Raw genomic sequence first — 23,774 nt, 5'->3', positions numbered from 1 at the left:
TAAATTCATTTATTTATTCTCGCAACAAGCACAGTTGGGATCAGAACTGGTTACCAGAGCGGTGTGGTTGTAAACATGGTCCCCTCTCATTAGACCCGGCAAAGAACGACGGTGAATGTATTCGCACTGATGAAGGGGAACGGTTGCCTTTGGACCCGTGCCAGACTGTAGGCCCTAGAATAATATTTGAAGCAGTCGAGGGAAAGGGTAACACCGTGCTAAAAACCGAAGTTATGTCGTCTGAAACGAGTTATTTACATGGTTCAAAATGAAGGTGCTATCTAGCAGACATTTAAAGCAGACTAGTTTGATCGGATGGTGAAGAGACGATTATTTTTGTTAAACTAAATCTTTTGATTATTTTGCTCATATTTCACAAAAATGTACGGAACGCGATAGTTTTGTTTATAATGAAATAGAAAATAAGACAACCGCTAGTCTCAAACACCTTTTATCACATACGTGAAATGATTCGAAACGGATGCTCGGTTATTTTGAAGCTGTAAAGAAAATTTGGGCGTCTCCATCGAATTGTTAAGAGAAGGAGGCGCAGGGTTATTGTCTCACTTAAAAAAAAATCCATTGGCATGGGTATTATTTTTTCATTGTCATGAAGTATGTGAAATAACTGAAATGTAAGAAGCATTTAGAAACTTGCCTAATAAACATTAGTTCAACTGCATGTTTGACATTTTCATTCAAATATTGACTTTCTTCGAATAACTAGCTCTAAAAGCGGGGTATTTTTTGCGTCGATGTTAATCTGTGAATACACCTACCAACAGTTTGAAAATTGGTCCCAAGACGCCAGAACCTTTGCCTCGGCGAATTCTATTTTAGGTCGCTGTGCTTCGGGCTATGACATTGGAAAACGGAGCTTGTTTTGCATGTCAGCACTCACTTATGAGATTGTATACCGAATACCGTTCATTAAGATGAGAACCAGTAACGACGATAATGTGCATGCTTGGCTGTAGCCTCATGTACCCTATTAGCCCTTTGAGCGCCTCAGCAGTTTTCGTGGTCGAGCGTTTTCGAAATTACTATTTAATGCAAATGATTTGCAATAAATATTATCATATCGCATTGAAGTCCGATGTAAACTCAACTTAGCTTAGTAAGTATAAAGGATGCACGTTTTGCTACACAATGTTCGTTTGATATTCAGCTCGCAAACAATGATTATCTTTAATTCCACTATCAGTTCCAAGAGCAATGTGTTTCAAGGTAAGATACTTTTACAATCTAAATAATTCTTATTAGTAATCCAGCAACAATTGAAATGATCTTTTGAGTATCGGTATGCGCTATTATTTTTTCTAACAGATCAAGATATCATCTCAAAAATGTGCGTGTTTTCCAATTCTTAGATTTTTAAGAATTTTTTGCTTCTCAATAGTATTGAAAAAAAGGGAATGGCAATCACTTATCGTCCGGATGAGACGCAATTACAATACGCACATATTGTATAACTCAAAAAATCAAAAAATGGCAATTTGAAACTGTAATTTTTTCAATATTTTTCCTAAAGTTATCTGAAATACTATTTCCGAAAAGTTACCATAACAGCAGTTAATTAAAAAACCCGATTCTCATAATTTACTGTCACTAGAATACGTATACTACTGGAAGTGGTTGTGACATGCGGTACAAGCAATTTCTAGCTCGCATTTCAATTAGAAGCCTTTCAAAACCATCGAAGAGAACTAGTACAAACACTACCCTAACCAGCACTAGTTTCTTATGAGTTTCACTTAAATTAAATCCCGCTTGTGTATAGTAAGGTTACAGTCTTCAACGATCTGAAGCAAGTGCAGAATTCACTACATACTCAGTACCGGTAAGCAAATGGTGTATTTCCGTTTTATGCATCATGCATCAAGACATGTATTGAACTTGGAACACACGTGTACGTGTTTCTCGGTTCATAAGTTAAAGATTTTTGCATTACTTCCTGTTTGCCTCCGGTAGTGCACATTTCATTTTATTTCCCATGCTTCCTGCCGAACAAAATGATTGCCGTTTTACTCCTGCATACAATGAAGGCAATGAAATAAATTTTCTAGATAAATAACTTTATGGTGATTCGAACGCATTAGTAAAAGGATAATGTATAAATAAAATGGTATCTGTGTCGTGTTCTGGAATGGCCAGTTTAAAAGCAACTCGATTTTTTACAGAGAATTCAATTAGAAAGACTCTATCTAAACTGTGTTTTACTTTCGAGAGGCAAATGCTTGAAGTTAAAACCAATGATCTAACTAGAAATGCGTGTTTCTTTATTTCTACGCAGCAACTACTTAACGAGTTCCTGAGCTACACTCCGAGTGCAACAATAATTCATTTCTCGTCTGCATGCGAAAGCTGTTTTCTGCAAAGGTACCTCTGTCAAGTGCCAGTCCGACAGACGGACGCCAGGGACAGGAAAACCCAACGCTCGGACGTCGCCTGACGCAGTGTTTATGTGCTCGGATGGAGAAATTTACATTTCTTCTGCTGGTTGGACTTCGAAATAACAAATGACAGCCGTGTCTTGATGCGCCTCCAGCAACGATTTTCTCGCCGTTTTAAGTAAGCGGCACAACATTTATGTGCTCCCCATTTTCTAGCTCAATTCTTCAATTTTCAATTGATAATTAGTTTTGCGCGAGGCTGCACTCGATGCAACGACAGTTGATGAAAGGAGTTAGAAAAGACGGTTAATTAGTTATATTGTGGAAATTGAATTAAATTCAATGAAGCTGTTTAATTGTGCGTGTAATCGTCAGCGAGCAATCGTGCTAGATCAAATAACATAGTTAACGATCTTTGGCTAAGGAATTGAGCACAGGCCACGAGTATAGATGACCAATCAGTTTCAAATACATACCATGCCATCGGCGCTTTGTGGTCATTTATTCGCAGTCATCTTTTGGTGTGCGGTTAGCAGTCTCTGTTAGGCTGGCATTGAACCTGTAAAGCTGCAGAATTCAACCTAACGGAAACAGTTTCCAAATTGATATCTAAGACAGCGAAGTTGCAAAAAGAACCACATAGATAGAGTTTTTAGATATTTCCATGTGCAATAATAAGTGACTCCGTGTAGGTCGTTAAGGTAAGTGAGGGAAAGATTATTAGTTCGACATACGTTGTTTCGAGATCGAGTCTACATGTGCATCTTCACAAAAGTCGCACAGTGCGTTGACCCATAGACAAAAGTCGAAAATTTGATGATTTTTTTCGGCATTTTAAACTATGTTTTCATGTTAGTGCAACCTTCTACCATCGTTTAAGTATATTTGTGCAAGTTTCTGATGTCTCTGACACGCGTAGTAAGCGGAAACAAAAACAAAGGTTAGCGAGTGAAAAAGCACGTGTTTCAAAAGATTGAAATTGGCGCATGACGCTTTCTCTCTGATACACAAAAACTAAGTAACTTTTAATCGAAACTTGGCATGGATTACATGAATAAAGGTTCGTATAATCCATTGATATACAATTTAGAGTGATTGTAATTGCGAAACATCGTGAATCAGTCGGTAAACATAAAATTATTCACGAAAAAAACAGTAAAAACATCAAAATTTTCGAACCAGCCGTGAAAAAATCTACCAAATTTTACCAATCTGAGATTTATGTTGAAAGTTACTATGAAAAACAAAGAAACAATAGACAAAAAAAATGATTGATCAACCCACCAAGAATCGGCTAACTACATACAACGCGACTTGCCCTAAAATTTATGGACTACCTAAGATTCATAAAGACGGCAATCCACTGAGGGTCATACTGTCATGCATAAACTGCCCAACCTATGATCTCTTTAAAAATACCTTGCTAGCATTCTGCATCATTCGATAGACCACGAGAAATATAACGTACGCAACTCATATGAGTTATGTACGTTTATTAACAACGTCACACTTCCCCCCAACTATGTATTGGTATCGTTTGATGTGGTAAGCCTGTTCACTTGCATACCGAGAGACTTGGTGGTACAAGCGGTGAGAAATAACTGGAACTTGATCGAGAAAAATACGACGATCAAAGATCAAAATGTTTTTATCAAGCTCATTGAGTTTAACATCTCGTCCAGTTATTTCACCTTCCGTGGGGCCTATTACCGGCAAAAGGAGGGGACAGCCATGGGGAATCCTTTGTCACCTGCTTTAGCTGATCTTGTATTGACTACATTACTTCATGATGTGCTTGCGAAGATCGATGTACACATTCCATGTATTAAAAAATACGTCGACGATTTGTTCACCGCTCTCCCAGCTGACAAGATTGAATATGTGAGGAACGCTCTCAACGGGTTCGACTCACATATTCAATTCACATATGAGGTAGAAAATAACAACCGATTACCGTATTTAGATATGGTTCTTATTAGAACCAACGAACAAAAAATCGTGACCGAGTGGTATAAGAAACCTGTCGCTTCCGGGAGAAATCTTAATTTTCTCTCGATGCACCCGCTGGCACAGAAATTTAATGCGGCAACCGGTTTTATTGGGAGAGTGTTTCGATTATCGACGAACAAATCGCTCACGGAAAATAAGCAGATAGTACGCGAGCACTTGCTTACCAACAACTATCCGAGCTCACTGATAAATCGGTTAATCAACAGATTTATCAACCAGAGCACGAATAACGTTGTTGAGTAAGTAAACTCGGAACCAAAAGTATATCGATCTTTGCACCATGTTGACGGCCTCACACCCGCACTTGCACGCAGCATTAAAAAGAACCATGAAAATATCAGTCTGAGTTTCAAATGCGTCAAAACCAACAGACTACTTTTCACGAAACTCAAAGACTCTTCTTCGCATCTTTCAAAAAGAAACGTTATATACCGTGTCCCGTGTGCAGACTGCGATAGCTCATACATTGGTATGACTACACAGCAACTGAAGAACCGTCTTGCCGCGCACCGCTCTCTCATGAAACGCTACGAACAGTATAGAGATTCTAGCACTGAGAGAGAGGGACGGGAAGATGAGTTTAAAAAGACGGCGTTGATGAAGCATGCGATAGAAGAGAATCACAGTTTCAATATAGCCAACACTAGAATTTTAACTTCGGATGACAGGATTCAAGCATGACAGGTGTTAGAAATGTTTTAAATCGCATGTGACAGATCCGCAATAAATTATAGAACGGACACGAACAACTTAAGCATCGCTTACTCCGGCACGCTGCGATCTCTCACATGTTGATGCAGACTACTACAGTCTCTAGCACTCTCTATCTCTGTCTTGCAACATTATTTCTCTCCGTTTTGACGCAACATTTCCCGACGGCTTTAATCGTGTGTGATGTGTGTTGGAAGATACTGTGTAAGTGTAGCTCATCCGTTTGCGTTTTTTTTTAATTTTGAAAAGTCACAAACCAATTAATATTTTGTATATTTTATATCCATAGTGTAGTGCAGTTAACCTAAAGCAATTTTACACCAATGCACCATTTTTTGACGAGGACTTGTTTGTTTTGTTTGTAAGTTGTGTATGTAATAACTTAATTCGTGTGACTAATTTATGTAAATTGTAAACTGTTAATCGTAGTTGCCCTGAGGACGAGGAAATATATCCTTGAAACGTCGGCTTTGACATAATAAAACGTGTTTTAAAGAAACCCGTGACCGAAATTGCCATCATTGAACCCATTAACTATTTATTGGTCAAACACCGCTTAACAATAGACATTGACTTCAACTGCTAATTTGTGCGAATTTTAGTCTTTTTTGCATTTTTGTAGGTCAACTTGCGCGCCAGAAATACAAAACCTCATTTGAGAAGTGGCATCAGCAATCAATTGGCAGTAAAAATGATGCAGTTCTCTCGACAACGGTGGAAGTATTTTGGATTGGAAGATGCTCCTAGAGCCAGTGAGCCAGTTGTGAATCGATCAAATCAACACAATGATAGCAGTTTGGTAATATACTGTTCAAACTCTCTAGTCCGTAATATTATCAAACTATATCACACATTTAAATTTGTCACTAGTACCATAATTGGTTCACTTACCCTAGGAGATAAGACAAGTTTTGGCTTTTTGTAAAGTATTTTTCATAAAAAAGTCGTTTAAATAAAAGTTGTGCTGAAAAAAGCCCTATACGAAGGATTTTGACTTTTGTCCAAACTTTGCATATGTTCAACGCACTGTGTGTCGCCTAAATGGTATTTATGTTAGTACAATGATCGGAATTCGCAGTGGTAGGCGATGCGATCGGATAAAAGGGTTCGAAATGAAATATTATTTTCCTACGTAGAATTACGTCCTAAGGCAACATTTTGAGATAGGGGTGCAAATTCACTCTCGAAATAATCGAGAGTATCACGAATATCGTCCAATTTCATATGCCTGTCTTTCAGCCTGTTTTTAATAGATTTACTTCGTTTATGTAGTAATTAACTCTCTAGTGCCCAGTGCCGCCTTCAGACGGCCTTCAGTTGCACCTCTAAAAAGCTTCAATCAATACTTAAAAAAAAATGTTTATAAAGATTCATAGTGATTTTTTCGAAGGCCGTCTGAAAATTAACTTGGGCACTAGAAGGTTAATAGGAACATAAGCAAAGCGTCCACCAAAATACGAAAAATCGTAATTTAATGATGCTAACCAGTGAAGGAAATGAGACGAATATGATGAAATCGTCATTTAATCTCGATCTGCCCAAATCCTGACGTGTAACAGACCGCAACTAAACTTGAATCCTCCCAACCTATAATGAAATGATGATATGGTTCATAGGTTTCTGGGAGAAAACAGACACATGATTAGACTACATAAACTCTGAGAAGCGATTTGTTCGTTGTGTTTGTCTCTTCATACGCCGGTCGTTAGGGGAAAAAAGAATAGCAACAGGAGAATATCATGTCGCCGGGGTTGCATCAGAGGTGTGGTGGAAAGAACTACTTCGGCAGCGATTGATTTGAGCGAGATTAGGAGAGCATACACTATCAGTTTCTTCTTTTTTTGACAAAAAATCATAAGTCATATAAGTACGAAAATAACACGGTATATTCGCATTGTGTAACTAGGACAAATAACTTCATATACCAAGTTGTGCACATTGAAAACAACTTGTTGTCCTGTACACTCCGTACACTTAGGACCATGCTATAAACGATCCGATATAACAGTCGCGTCACCAAATTTTATAGCGGTACCACTGACATTACGGAACCACTGATACAGCAAGACACGACAAGATTTGCCAGTAATGACAATTAATATTATAATAATTTTGGTAACACCATCTACTCGGTAATATATCTTCATGCAAGTACTGAGCTCTGGTCGAGAAAAATCATGGTTTTCAAATTGCTTACTGAATAATCGACGCCATATTGCATTAAGATTTTGGATACGGGATATTCATTAAACGTCATACCCCTGTGTACACTAATAACAAGGAAAGTATATATTGATAGCGAATTTCTTTATTCCACTGTGTGCGGGTGACACTGCCGAGGAATTATAAAACGTCATCGCCATTTAAGACGTAAGTGAGAAAGGGATGCCAGATAATTGTTTACGAACTTAGTACCGGTGGTGGGTTGAAGCTGACAAATTTTATAGTGCACTTCGGGCAGCACGGCAGGTCAAAACTGGGTCAAAATCGAGCGAATAAAGTAGGGTTTTGACAGCAGTTAGTGCGCTTCCAGGTCAAAACGAGGTGAGCTGGTGGAATAAAGAAATTCGCTATAAGAAGGAAAGCAAAGAGAGTGCACCAACGCCGATTAGTTATTCGCATACTGACGACGATGGAATATTAGGCTTGCTGTATATGTATTCAAAATCGCTTGAGGTGATTTTTCCATCGCTGAAAAATGTAAAGCCTTGTTTTATGCGCAGATTTCTATTAATCAGAGCTGAGAACAAAGTTAAATACTATCCAATATGGGTCTTTTTGTAGCTGTGAATTAACATCAGACGTAGTTTTAAAATTCGGTTTCTGGAAACATCCAGAAGTAACCATTTAAGGCTGTTATATAGAAACCAAAGATTATCACTTTGGATCTAAAACTTCATCTGGAACGTTTCCACCCTCTGGAAAATATCACGATTTCGAAAATGCCCATACTGGGTGGTATTTAGACATTTAAAACTGTTTCCCAGAAACCAGAAGATACCTTGAATCTTGAATTTCAAAATGATTATTTATTTGTTTATATGATCGGCAACTAGCACATCTCAAGGCTATCGGACCAATCTTTCAAAATGATGACAAAAGTTATTTTCGGCCTTTGGGAATACTCCCGGTTCTGAAAAAACATTAATGAAAATTGGTCATTCAACAGTCTAATACACCACAAAAACAAAGAAAGCAATAAACTCTATACTCTAAACTCTAAACTCTAAACTCTAAACTCTAAACTCTAAACTCTAAATTCTAAACTCTAAACTCTAAACTCTAAGCTCTAAACTCTAAACTCTAAACTCTAAACTCTAAACTCTAAACTCTAAACTCTAAACTCTAAACTCTAAACTCTAAACTCTAAACTCTAAACTCTAAACTCTAAACTCTAAACTCTAAACTCTAAACTCTAAACTCTAAACTCTAAACTCTAAACTCTAAACTTTAAACTCTAAACTCTAAACTTTAAACTTTAAACTCTAAACTGCAAACTCTAAACTCTAGCTTAGCTTAGCTTAGTTCTGACTGTACATATCAATAGTTGCTACTCCGTGGTGGGTCCGAGCCATTCAAGATGCACAATGAATCAACTGAAGAAACGACTGGGAGTGGCCATTCCTCCTCACTGTGCATCGTTCAATGACCCGATGTTTTATAGACCAATAACGGCGCCGGCCACGTCCTTACAGTTAGTTGGGGATATCGTCAGTTTCGTGCAACAACGGCACATTTCAAAATTTTTTATTTTGGATTTTGATGTCAAACGATGTCGAACGCGGTTCAGTTTTATCTCACAAAAATTTGTTTCAAAATTAACAAAATATCTAGAGTTATAAGTAGATTTGTTTTTGCGATTCACATTAAAAATATACTTCAAAAGATGGTAGAAAAGAGATTTAAACTCATAAAACTTGCTCATTATATGTATATAACAGACTTAAATAGGTTGGGTGAGTTGGAAAAGTTTAAAAATTTGAGGTTTTTGTGAAAAGAAAAATGATTTTAAACGAAAACTTTCGAGCACGTTACGCTCAAAACTATAAATTTCCTGTTGTGCCAGTGCCGCACGAAACCTACAATAGGGAAGGAATGTTAGAATGCAGTCTTTGCTTTGTTAGAGACCGAGTATACCTCTGCATCCCTACAAAGACCACGGATGGGAGTTTTGTTAGTAGGGTGGGTTACCGATCAGGATTCACTTTGATAAGTGATATGATCATAATTCATTTAATTAATTATAACAATATTATAATAATTATTTACTTATAAAGTGGGATGGATAAAAATGTATTACAATGAGAATACAAATAGAATGAGAAAAATAAGAATATGTAAATAAAATTTTGGTTGACTTCCTTTCAAAGCTGAAACTTTCAAATTTTTAACGCACAACATGCAAAAAAAGTAATAAGAAAACATTTGAAAAACAAATGGAGAGTGTGCGTTATGGTTTGCTGAAATAAAACAGATGAATTCATATGAAACTAATTTATGTCGATAGTGGTTGCTCTGCTGATTTCTGCGGCTTAAAGAATATATATTGAAATAAGTTATTACTATTACATTGCAGTGCTTGCTCAGATGTGTTGCTCCCTTCTCCAACCATTCACTACTTAGAGTCATCGGTACAGATAATTCACACATTATATTACCTAAGCTCACATCAATTCCAACGCAGTTCTAATTTCCTGACAAAAATGCACACGTTCACCAATGAAATTTGTTACGGCCCAAAAACATACAAGAAACAGCTTTGATAGCATTTTTCCACAGATGAATTATAATGGGTATAGTAAAAAATGTTACGAAAAAAAAATAGTAAGTGAACTATTATAAGAAAATCCATGAAATGTCAACGGTGGTTGTTGTGCTGCTTTCTGTGGCTGAAAAAATTAATTTAAATAAATTGTCAGCATTGGGAAGAAAACTTAACACTATATACTTCGTACGTAAACCGGCGACAACGATAGAATTTTTTTCTTCAATTTTCAGCCATGCTCTTTGGAAACAGAAGTCTAAATGATTCTTGTAACCTGCTATACGACGCAAGAGTTGCCTATTAAATAGAAAAACTGGCAAAGCTACAAGTAATCAAATCCATATGATTTTATAAAATGTAGATACACGCCTAATCTCAAATCGTCAATGCCTCAAATTTGTTGTCAAAGCGCTCAAAAATAACATATTTGTTCAAAACAGTGGTGTCGGGTCCACCTGTGCAACATGAGCACTGCACAGGTATGTACTCTGTTCCCTAATACCCACCAAATATATGCAATTATCGAAATATAATATTGTGATTTCAGAGAAAAAATAGAATTTTGCGCTCTGACTGACAACCGCAACTGTCAACCGAAAATGACAATCTCAGACAACACCGATAAAAATGCTTCTCATGAACTTGTTTGTCAAAGCGTATGCACTCTTAATTTACCTAATTTGAAATTGAATAGCATTGACTTAAAGTCGCCTTGATTCCTTGCCCTCGACTATGCAGCAGAGCCGCATTGATATGGTTTGCAATCAGGATGTTCTACGAATGAACTAGTTGTAATCCACTATTTGATGTTGCTTAAACAGTATGCAATATAAAATAGTTTTCATTGACTGGTGAATGACCGCCGGTTAAAACCTCAACAAAAAAATGTGTCGATGGGATATATAGGAAAAAGAGATTTAGAGGTACGGCTCAAGAGTTTCATCTTCTCGAAAGAAGTCACTATTCTAAATTTCAGCACAATCGGACTTCGGGAAGTCGTGCGGGTAAAATTATACTTTTTTACCAATGAAAAAATGTTCGATAACAAATAAAGGTAAAGGGTTTGTGCTTGAGTGCACAAACGTAGGCTTGACGTGGGACTATTGTGGGTGTAAAGATTTAATTCTGCCATAGCCATAGTATATAACACACACCAAACGTACAAATACCAAACACAACAATCCAGCACTTCACAAAAAAACACATACACCTGTCATAAACCATAGCATACAAACGAATAGGAAAAATAATTAACTTGTTGCCTATAAAAGTATTCTGTCATGAATAAATTTACCTCGAATGAATGCATTTTTGCACATACATACACGTTATACACACACACGCTATATACACATACTACTCACAAGCACACGCTCCTCAGACACACCCACGCTACTTACACACGTACACATACACACACACCACTTACATACACACGCCACTTACACACATACACGCCACTCACACATACACACACGTCACTCACACACACATTCACACACACGTCACCCACACACACACACACACACACACACACACACACACACACACACACACACACACACATTCACACTCACACACACATTCACACTCACACACACACATTCACACTCACACACACATTCACACTCACACACACATTCACACTCACACACACATTCACACTCACACACACATTCACACTCACACACACATTCACACTCACACACACATTCACACTCACACACACATTCACACTCACACACACATTCACACTCACACACACATACATACGCATACACACACACATACGCATACACACACATACGCATACACACACACATACGCATACACACACATACGCATACACACACATACGCATACACACACATACGCATACACACACATACGCATACACACACATACGCATACACACACATACGCATACACACACATACGCATACACATACACACACATACGCATACACACACACACATACGCATACACACACGCTAACGCTACTCACACACACACACATACACACGCTAACGCTACTCACACACACACATACACACGTTAACGCTACTTAGACACACACACATACACACGTTAACGCTACTTAGACACACACACTACACTATACGACACACTACACCTACACAAATTACTATCGGCAGCATCCAAACGGCTTCCAAGTCTTCCAATGGTCCTTTCCAACGGCTTCCAATGGTCCCCAGTGCCGATCACGTCCAGTTTCGGGCTGTATCCCAACAACGATATCTGAATAAGATTACCACTGGTGGGGTCCAACTCAGATCGAAGGGAAGCCGAACTGTTCGCTTTGACGGTCGACCAGGGAATGAGCTTCTCTCAACACGAAATGTCCTTTTATAGTGTCACTCAGTATGGGGAACTTGGGTGATTGGGGGAAGAACCAATCACGTGGAAGCATCTGCGTGGAAGTTGGGTGATGAATGCGATGCCAATTGGCTGGCATTGCTAGCCAATGACTGAATGCGTGAAAGCATTTCATCTATGTTTTCGAAGTCTTCGTTAGGGAAACATACCAAACATATGAAAAATGTATGTGGATATTCGACCTTCAAACTTTCCCGCAATTTTCACGGAGTACTAAGAAAATGGTAACTGAAATTATCATGTTATACAAATCTTGTATGTTTTAGCTTTCCAACGGTATACTAACTATTGAAATCGGAACAGTTTTTTGAGCGCTATTAGCATCTAAAATCTTCCATTCCGCCAACCAAAAACGTTACATGTTCAATCCAGTTTTCCCAGAATGTACCTTAGTATAGTAAAGAAAGACGTAGTCCCACGTCAAAAATTGTGATGCCAAATTCCTTAGAGATGCAATAAACGTTAAAACCTAGTGTTTTTTTGTAAGATATGGACCACTGCGACCATTATTATGATCTTTTGTGATAAAATAATATTTTTATATATTTTTCAGCTGGGAAACTCTTTCAGCTTTAATTTATTTTTACCATTGAGGACACTTTTCGAAAAACCGAAGCTTCTGAGCCCTACCGCTAAACGAAATTCGAAGGCCTAGTTTCCCCATAACTTCTGTTGGTTCCAGCTTGAGAATTCCTATGCTTCAGAAAGTCTTTTTTTTTTTTGAAAATTTGTTTCCTGAGATAACATAAATGTTTTCTAGTACCGCAAAAGTGCACAGCGCATCGTTTCTACTTCTGTCTCCTCACATCGGTTTAACTGAAGAACCAAAAACGAGACAAAATCTCTTTATTTTAAGTATCGACATCTAGCGGTGGAGAGAATGCATTTTACACTCGAAATTTCATTACGCTTATATTCCATTCATTCAACAAAAGGACTGTATGAGCTCTCGCCGCTTTTTCGTCGAGAGAATCCTTTGTTCTCCCCGGTACTGGTATAGCGAGGGTGCCTTTTCATGATAAACATACAGTACCACCCGCATACGTGCAACAGTTTTTATGTAAATATATTTTTAACGAATTTCATTGTTGCCCAAGTTGAAAACTGAATATCTTGACTAACATTTACATTGTACCTAATGTCGTAAGCAGTTCTGGTACAGTACGTCTGATATGCATTTCTAGCAATGTTAGGTATAAAAAATTGTACTAGAAAAAAATATTGTCGTTGGTAGAGAAATTCGGTTTTCAAGTCCAACGAAAATATTCAAGTAAATCTACTAACAGGTTAAAATAGTTTCAACAGTCGTGAGGTGTACGATCCAAGGAAATTTGTGAGGCAATGTTTGAATGGTTGAAAGATTTAATTTGTTCTATTGACGTTGATTGTGAATTGTCACTGAATTTCCACTATAAAGATCTCTTGAATGCGGTCCTGTCTTAACCTGATTTTGATAGATTCAACTATTCATGATCACCTTTTTGCCTGGTCATTAAAGCAAAGAAAAAATAGTTTTTTGGTGCATGTTCAAACTATTGGAGCGAACTGTTAGAACGATGCACTGTGAGATCAATGTAGGATGGAACAGCAAAAAATGAATGCGAAAGCTTGGGCACCGATTTGCTGCAGGGTTTTGTTCGAAGTTGCATATCTGTTCTGTGGTCTCCTGCATCTTTAAAATTGAGCTTCATAGACATAGTTGTCCCACGACTTTTATTTTATATATCATGACATTGTTGTGATAAATACATCAAATCGCTAAAAGCATGCGAACTTTAACAAACCCGTACCCGATGTTGTCGTATCATATTCACTAACCAATCTAAAAATAGGCGAAAAAGTGCCCCATCGCTGATGGCAATAAATAGTACATGCCTTTGATGATGAATTCTAAACTGCAAACTCTAAACTCTAAACTCTAAACTCTAAACTGCAAACTCTGTACTCTAAACTCTAAACTCTAAACGCTAAATTCTAGAATCTAAACTTTAAACTCTAAACTCTAAACTTTAAACTCTAAACTCTAAACTAAAAAACTATAAACTCTAAACTCTATACTCTGAACTCTAAACTCTATACTCTGAACTCTAAACTCTAAACTCTAAATTTAAACTCTAACTTTAAACTCTAAATTCTAAACTCCAAACTCTAAATTCTAAACTCTAAACTCTAAACTCTAAATTCTAGACTCTTAACTTTAAACTCTAAACTCTAAACTTTAAACTCTGAACTCTAAACTCTAAACTAAAAACTATAAACTCTAAACTTTATACTCTGAACTCTAAACTCTAAACTCTAAACTCTAAATTCTAAACTTTAAACTCTGAATTCTAAACTCCAAACTCTAAATTCTAAACTCTAAACTTTAAACTCTCAACTTTAAACTCTAAACTCTAAACTCTAAACTCTAAACTCCAAACTCAAAACTCTAAACTAAAAACTATAAACTCTAAACTCTATACTCTGAACTCTAAACTCTAAACTCTAAATTCTAGACTCTAAACTTTAAACTCTAAATTCTAAACTCTAAACTCTAAATTCTATATTCTAAACTCTAAGCTCTAAACTTCGAACTCCAAACACTAAGCTTCAAACTATGAACTTTCAACTCCAATTTATAAATTTAAAACTCTAAACTCTACGCCCTTAACTTTAAAATCTAAACTCTAAACTTCAACCTCTAAACTCTGGCCTCTGAGCTTAAAACTCTAAACTACAAATACTAAACTCTTGAACTCTCAATTATAAACTCTAAACTCTAACCTATAAACCTTAAACTCTAAATTCTAAACTCTATACCTGTCTAAACTCTAAACTATGAACACTAAACTCTAAACTCTGAACTCTTAACTCTAATCTCCAACTCCAAATTCATAACTTTGAACTCTAAAAACTAAACTTTAAATTATGAGCCTCAAACTCTTAATATAGAACTCAAAACTTTAAGCTCTTAACATTGAACTGAAAAACTCTAAACGCTAATTTCTAAACTGTGAACTCGAAACTTCAAACTCTTAAACACTCAATTTCTAAACTCTAAACTCTAACCTCTAACCTCTAAACTTTGGCCTCTGAACTTTAATCGCTCTAAGCTTCCAATTCTATAAGAAAAACAATAAACTCCCAATTCTAAGCTCGTAAACTCTAAACTCAAAACTATAAGCTCCAAATTCTAAACCCATAAGCTCTCAATTCTAAACTCTAAATGTCAAATTCTTAACTCTAAAGTTTAAGCTCTTTATTTGAACCTCTAACCTCTAAGCTCTTAAATCTAATCTCTGAACTCAAAACTCTTAACTTCAAACTCTAAGAGTTAAGAGTTTAGTTTAGCATTTATAGAGTAGTGTTTTGAGTTTTAAATTCAAGGTTTCGAGTAAGGGTTAAATAACTAGAAATCTTGAATTTAAAACTCAAAACACTAAACCTAAATGCTATACCTAACTCTTAATTCTCAACTTTGATCTTTTATCTCTTAACTTTCAACTCTTAACTCCTAACTTTAACATCCTAACGCAAATGTCATAGCTTTAAACCTTGAACTACAAACTCTAACGCCCAAATTTTACCCTGCTTTATCTTAACTCTAAAATCTGTGGCCTAAAGAGTAAACTTCAAACTGTATAATATTAACGTTAAACTCTAAGCATATAAACTTAACTTGTGTGGTCCCCGTGGCTCTGTGGTTAGCGATGTCGGTCGGCTAGCTCTCCCACACGATTGTAATATCGGGTTCGATTCCCGATCGAATCGAGGATCTTTTCTCGAGCTGGAAATTTTCTCGACTCAGCACTGGGGCACGGGTGTATCGTTGTACTTATCCTACACATGCAAAATGTGTCAAAAAAAAAAAACAATATCGATAACGAAATCTCTCAACTAATCTAGTTGATCGAGACCGCTATTAGCCCCAAAGCTAAGCGTGCGATATTGTTTATATAAACTTAACTCGAAACTTAAAGATTGACTATAACGTGGACTAGTTGTTGTATTTTAGAACCGCTCATCAAAGTGGTTTCTCTAAACTTGTTAGGTTTCCATAAGACTCCTTCCTCTTGACATAATAAGTCCCTCTTAGAATAAACCTGGCCAAAGAGGAACGATAGGTGTAGCCTCAGTTCAGGGAATTGTAATTTGGCGATATTGGTAGGATAGAAAAGAGGCTCGCTATAGTAGAGCAGTAAGCTTGAAATGAAAGGGTAAACTCTCACACACAAGCACGGATATGATAGATATAATTTTCTCGACTCAGCACTGGGGCACGGGTGTATCGTTGTACTTATCCTACACATGCAAAATGTGTCAAAAAAAAAAAACAATATCGATAACGAAATCTCTCAACTAATCTAGTTGATCGAGACCGCTATTAGCCCCAAAGCTAAGCGTGCGATATTGTTTATATAAACTTAACTCGAAACTTAAAGATTGACTATAACGTGGACTAGTTGTTGTATTTTAGAACCGCTCATCAAAGTGGTTTCTCTAAACTTGTTAGGTTTCCATAAGACTCCTTCCTCTTGACATAATAAGTCCCTCTTAGAATAAACCTGGCCAAAGAGGAACGATAGGTGTAGCCTCAGTTCAGGGAATTGTAATTTGGCGATATTGGTAGGATAGAAAAGAGGCTCGCTATAGTAGAGCAGTAAGCTTGAAATGAAAGGGTAAACTCTCACACACAAGCACGGATATGAATAAAAAAAAACGTATCATTCACTTCAATAGTGATACTGCCAATAATATGAAATGCGGAGTACAGAAAACACCTGGACAATATCACAATATATCAAAATGTCTCTGGTCGCAGTGATGAGTCCACAGAGGAGAAGTTTGATCAAGTAAATTTCCGATCGTTCTGACTTCTAAAAGTTGGAGATATTTTCGGGATGATTTTATTTTTATGCTTTGTAGGCCGCGTTTGGAGCCATATTTTTTTGGTTTGTTCTTATGCTTGCAATAATATGTATGAAAATTTTGGAAATGATAGTTTGTTAATTACATGTAAATTTTATTCTCTCTACTCTCGTTTTTGGTCTCAACTCTTATTCAAAGTAATTGTCGTTTATTCGACTACATTTAGACATATTATTTTAGATATTGAATTCGTTTTGTTTTGGTCACTTATTTGATTTTTTTCTTTTTTCGAGCAGTTTCGCTGTTTCGGATATACAAATCTTTTTAGAGTGGATTTTCAAATCTATTGTGATGTTTTTTCAGGCGCTTAACCCTCTAGTGCCCAATGCCGTCTTTTGGCGGGCTTCAGTCAAGAAGAAGCTTCAATAAATTTACTTCAAAAGTGTTTACAATGATTCATAGTTATTTTACCGAAGCCCGTCTAGAAAGTAACTTGGGCACTAGAAAGGTAAAAGTGTTTTCAATCATTAAAAGCATAGGCCCCTATTACAAAAAACAAGATAAGCAAAATGTTGTATCCGGGAACGCGAGTGAAACTCGGCCGGTGACAGCTGACTGACAGATAAGCTACTGGTCCAAAATCCAGCCGACTTACCATCTGCAATATCAAAATTTGCCAGACGAGTAACTCGCCGCTCGCTTCATCTTTTGTAATAGGGGCCATAATTTGTGATTATATTTTTTCGGTTTCTTCTGAATTATAAAGACGTTTGCGTTGCCCTTTCTGGTCTCTTAGGTGGTTTTGGGCTGATTTTGAAATTATTTCTGTCATTTTTTTGCTAACACGTGGACAAAACGGGGGAGGGGGTTTGGTAAATGTCCACGCTTGTCGACGAGGGGCGACGGGGGGTCTAAAATGACAGCCCCTTACTAAGAAGCCTTCTAAGTAGATTGTTCAGTCCTGCGTCACCATTTTACATAACTAGCAGGGCTGCAAATCTTGTAGTATTTGTTTATGTTTACGTTGGCCAAAATTGTCCTTGTTTACGTTAGCTCAGCAAACCTTTCGGGCAGAAAAGTTTTAAAAGTCGAAAAATGTGTGTCTTTGTTGTAGTATACTTCCAGTGGATAAAAAACATTCATCGGAAATAATTTTTCTCGGGTTCCGAAGAATACCAACGCCAAAAGAATTTGGATTCAACCATGAGGTATTTTTGTCGAAAACCGCAGATTTGTTTTTTTTTATTTTGTAGCCAGGCGACCGAGTTGTTGATGTAAGATCTGAGAACATAGAATAACATTTTTAGTTGTATCCAGACATTTTGGGTTACAAAATCTGCCGGTTGAGTCGAGTGGCATGGGATTTTTATTACAACAAAAAAAAAACAAAACAATTAGAGCTATTCATAGCTTCATTGTCGAAAAAACAGTCATAAACGATGTCATAGTTCGAAACCTTGCGGGGAGACCCGAGAAGCAAATTTATCATTGTTGCCAGTCGGGCATTGGTTTTTCGAACTTCAAGAAATAACAACAATCAGATGCAAAAAAGTGCTATCGTATTCATAAAAGCCAGAGTGGTCGAAAGTTTCACTTAAAAAAATAAAAAATAAAACTCGACGATAAATTGGAAAATAAGAGCATTGATATGAATACAGGAGTGATTTCCCTAGTACACAGAACAGATTAATGTTCCTCTGATGCAACCCAATAAAATAAAGGCACTGATAATGCGGCCAAACTTTCGACAGGAGCATTCCAACAACACCAACAAAGTTGAAAGTGCAAATGCAAAGTTTAGCACACTGATAAATCGTCACTAGATAAACTTACGCGTAAACTGTCGAGGAGAAGAAAGCAATAAACAACAAAAGTGAAGATAATTCCTCGACACTAGTGCAAATGCGTGCTCGGGGTAGCCCATCAAAAATAGTTTGGCACAATCTACAAGCTCCCCGATCCTTACTGGGAAGACACAAAAGGCTCACAATTAGTGAAAAACTAAATATTATTGCTGTGCTTAATCTTGCCACCATTAAAAACTTTTCCTTCATGAACGTTATCATCTGCCATTCCATAATAAGTTACGTTCCATGGTGGGGTTGTGCGGTGGTATATTCAATACGTCCTTTTTGACTTACTTTCTGCTCTTCAACCATACATATATTCAAGCGTAATGTTTCCACTTCATGCGCACAGTCGGTGAATTCAATTGCTTGTATAATTCTTTTTAATCCACTAGCTGTACCCGACGGCACATTCTCTGGCTGTAGTAGAAAATCAAGAAAAAAAATAGTGTAATTTTCTACAAAAAAACGACTCTTGTGGCTAACTTTCTACTTCCTCCATTGCACATTGAGCCAAAAATGAAAACTAGCAGGAAAAAATCATCCTCAAGATTTCTTGGTACAGTTAACAATTATTTTCCCCTACACACTTTACAGTTTTTGATAAAGCTGCAAATCATAAAATTTTATGAAACTTGTTTTTGTAAGACCCAGATAATATTAGGGCATCTTCAGCGGTGGTCCAAATCGTTGTTTTGTTCTATTTTTTTGGAACAAACTCAAATTCACTGGGCACCGGTGGTGTAAATTTTGTTTTATACTAGATCTAAATTTGAAAAAATTTAAAACTGGTATACGTTTTGGTCTATTTTTGTCACTTTTTGGAACAAGAAATAGATCGTTCTGAAACCCTTTGTACGCTACCAATAGGTGGGTAAAATGTCATATTTTAATTGAATACCTCATTTCTAGCTATTTCATATGAGCGTTTTGCGAGTGTTGGGGAATAAACAAAACAAAGATTTTTTATGACAATTCACAATTCATTTTTGTGGCTTTTCTGAAGAAGAAAATGAACAGGTTTGTCGTTTTTGGCTTCAAGGAAACCGACCAGCAAAAGGGGGAATTCTGGAAGACCATAACCGTAGGCTCAACTACTTGGTTTGCAACCACCAGGATGACAAATATGTTGGCTATTCGCCCTTATTGTATTGGGACTAGAGGAGAACTTGAGAGGCCAGAAAAATGTTCCTCGAAGACACTGAACTGAAAACGTTCAAAATGCTGGGGTGGCATTGAGCATTTTGTTTCGAGCAACTCGAACAAAACTAAATGATCGCTGAGGGGCGTTATGTTTCGTTTTTCGTATTTTTTGAATTTGCGGGTTAGATGAGCCGCAGGACAAATGACAATGACTGCTCCTATTAAGCTTGAAGCATAACTGGCAGTATGTAACCTACTCGAAAATAGCGAAAAATGTTCGAATCAAGCTGCGCAATGTCACCCAATATCCTCAAAACCCAAACCAAGTTTTAGGAACTGCAAGATTTTGAAAGATTGATGAGACGAAAACGGAAGATGAACACCTACGCGATCAAATATTTTTCGCTATCCTCCGTAACCCTACTTGTAGCAGGAATTTTCGATCATACCAATCCATGCTGAGAAATGTCACTGACGCTCGGGTCAAACCGTCAAATCCATAAAGTCTTGTGGATATAAAGTGTCTTGCCAAAGTAATCGTTTAATGTGCGTAAAAATTATCGAATTTCCGTTTGTTAAATATTGAGTGTTTTTTATTATAACAAGTCTCATTAACTGATAGCATGGGGTATTGAATTGTTGACAGCGGTTTAAAACAACAAGATATACAACACCGGTGCGGAGAACGAAAAGTTGGTCTATATTAGCTGGTTCTATTCAGATTTCGCTGGTGTAAATCTAGTATAAAGTTGTTTCAAAAATAGACCACCGCTGAAGATGCCCTTACAACAAACAAGTCGAAAAAGGGCGTGACAAAAACTTCTTGAAAAATTATAGAAGCAGCAAAAAGCACAAATTAGACAGTCAACAATTAATTTTGCACGAAACAGTTCACGCTTCATCCGTCGCTCGTTCGGCAGCCATTTGCAATTCCATTATATTCGACTAATGGAAGATCATCTACGCTTCATCGACAGGGCGGAAAAATATGTCTCCAACGTGACAAAATTGGCACAATCCGAACAGCGGAATTAAATTTCGCATTACCGTTTTTACGCTTCATTTGCTCAATTAAGCTAATTACTGACGACAAGCAATAGGCGAAACGGGCCAACAAGCGTTATGGACGCAATATACAATCAGCATTCGTTTTTTTTCCTGCGAATATCGTAGTTTCTACGAGATGATACGACAGGAGCTCATCACCATTCGACAGGCTCATTTACTCTGATTCTGGGTGACTAGTGATAGCAAGAAAAAAGAAGCGGAAAACATAGCGAATACTGCGAACGAGAATTATCTGACGAGAGAAAATATGGTTTATACCAGTGGAAAAAAACAGCCAGAATTTGTGTCGTCATTGGGGAGCGAAGATGTAACAGAAGTTAATGAATATTGTATCGAATCGGGATTTGTTTGGCAAACACCGTTTTTCCTGTTCACAGATAATTCAGAATCAATTTAAGTCACCAAAGCTGAGAATGGACGGACGAACGTTAATTGGTTCCGGATGTTTTTATTCTCTCGTATTCCCGCGGCTATCATGTTGCTATAATTAATCGTCGTTATGGGAGCTTGCGTTTTAAAGATTGCAATGAATCAACGATATTCGATTCAGTTCTTTGTTCAACCTACTGTTAAAATTAATTACATTTAACGGACATTGTAATGTTCATGAAGTTCAAAGTCGAATAAAAAAATATAAGCTTCAACAGCTCGTGGAGAACAGAAACAAACTACATATTGTTGAAAAACTAATGCAATTTGTTATTTTACAAATGTGAATAATGCAAAATGCTTTTTGAAAGATTTGGAAAACTATACTATTCAACCTTGTATGGAATTATGTACCTAATTTTCATATACAGTCTGAATGACTGCTTTATTTTTTCAGTACGCTAGTTGTTCTGTTGAATAAAATGACATCTTCGAATTTTATACTAATTGAAAACCTTTCGGCTCTTCATGCGAAAAAATATCATGCGTCATCCCAAACGATATAAACCAATAAATGCCAATCGCTGTCGGTGTTGCTACGTGAGTCTATGATAGTCTAACCTGCAGCTTTGTTCGTTTCAATGAAGCCTTAAACGGATCTCCATTCTCCACCTTCTGAGTGGCAGAATATTTGTTGACCTTAGAGCCGAGCCAGAATCGAACATCGTGTCTTATAGGCTCAACAAGCAACTTTACGGACGTCTATCATGTGCACTGTAGCCTACCACCAGGGAGGAATGCGGTTTAGATCTGATTCAGGTGAAACCGGCACTTGAGTGACACAGTAAATCGATTGAAACAGACTTTGACTGACTGACTTACTGGTTGTGCTTGTTGACAATATTGTACGGACGACTACAGGTGCGGTTCACCAATCTGATTTCCCTGGAATGGAAATAATTTATATATCAAGACACCGTACGGTGTTAATGAAGCATATTACTTGTGTTATAGGTTGAGTTTATCGATAAATGGTAAAATAAAAAAGTTAACATTGATGAACAACATCAACATCAATGCGTATTCGTTAATGAGGCAGTCCACGTTATTCCGCAAATCGATGCTGATCGATCATTTCCGATTTCACTGAAACTGTTCACAGCTGTTCCTTTTTAATAATAAATTCATTTTACAACATCAGTTGTGTTTCAAAAGGACCTATCCAAAAATGTAACTGATGAATGAAATATTCTATAGTAGAAAAACGGTTTGTTTGATTGAAATAGTGTTCTCGGTAAAGTTATAAGCAATGGAAAGGGGTTCTAACCAAAATATTTACACTGTAGAAGTGTTTTTTTCTGCGCCAAAATTTACAAAATATTGAACATTTTAAAAGTATCTCTTTTAAAAATCTTATTTTTCACAGATTGAAGATAACAATGTACAATGTGTCTAACATTATTAGCATTGATGCTTGTTCGAACATGGTAGAATAGAAACTAATAAAGTTATGATTCATTGAAAAAAAAATCAAATATATTTTACAGTGCAGTTGAAGAAGACACTATACTGATCAATACTACAAGGTATACAGCCCTAAAGTTGTATAAAATAGTGACATGGGACTAAACACTGTAATTAGAAGGATTTTTCGTAACAAAGGTTACATAATCCGCGGACAGAATCAATTCGTTTGTCAGTGACTTACGTATTTCTATTCTCAGCCGCCCTTTGTTTCTTTTGGAAATATATTTACCAATTTATTTGACAAGGTACAAGCGTATCGTTGTTGTTGAAGAAGCACCAAGAATTTCTCGTAATGCGTCTAAATCAGAACTGACGTTATTTCCTCAAAAACCAAATCCAATAATAAGTTATCATAAAAAACAGTTTTGTCTTTTTTAATTTTGACCAAATCAAATTTATTATATGAAACTTACTCTGAAAAAAAAATCCGAAGCCGGAATAGCCAAACATAGAAAACTATGTTGAACAACACTATCAACAATGTAGGTAGGCTAAGGTACAGCGCCTGAGCTTTTTATCCAATCGTTTTGTTGTCAACGAATGAATTGTATATTTTTAATCAAGCATTCCAATGAACGTATGGTTTTTGCTGGAGAACCACGGACAAATTAAGGAAAACGTATTTTTTCTGAATATTAATAATTTTTTAAGCTTAAATTCAAAATAACTCGAAAACCGATGCTTTTGGAATGTTA

At 36.8% G+C, this 23,774-nt stretch overlaps 1 protein-coding gene across 3 annotated transcripts in view; it reads right to left on the bottom strand.

The window, feature by feature from the left end:
* The window catches only part of LOC129724450 (kin of IRRE-like protein 1), a 907,851-nt gene that overhangs the window by 301,022 nt on the left and 583,055 nt on the right, over positions 1-23,774 (bottom strand). The gene's annotated exons all lie outside the window — the stretch shown is intronic.

Source organism: Wyeomyia smithii, chromosome 2 (genome assembly GCF_029784165.1).
Source record: "Wyeomyia smithii strain HCP4-BCI-WySm-NY-G18 chromosome 2, ASM2978416v1, whole genome shotgun sequence".
Taxonomy (NCBI): Eukaryota; Metazoa; Arthropoda; class Insecta; order Diptera; family Culicidae; genus Wyeomyia; species Wyeomyia smithii.
Note: the sequence above shows the minus strand (reverse complement) of the source record. Positions and strands in the feature narration are given on the sequence as shown.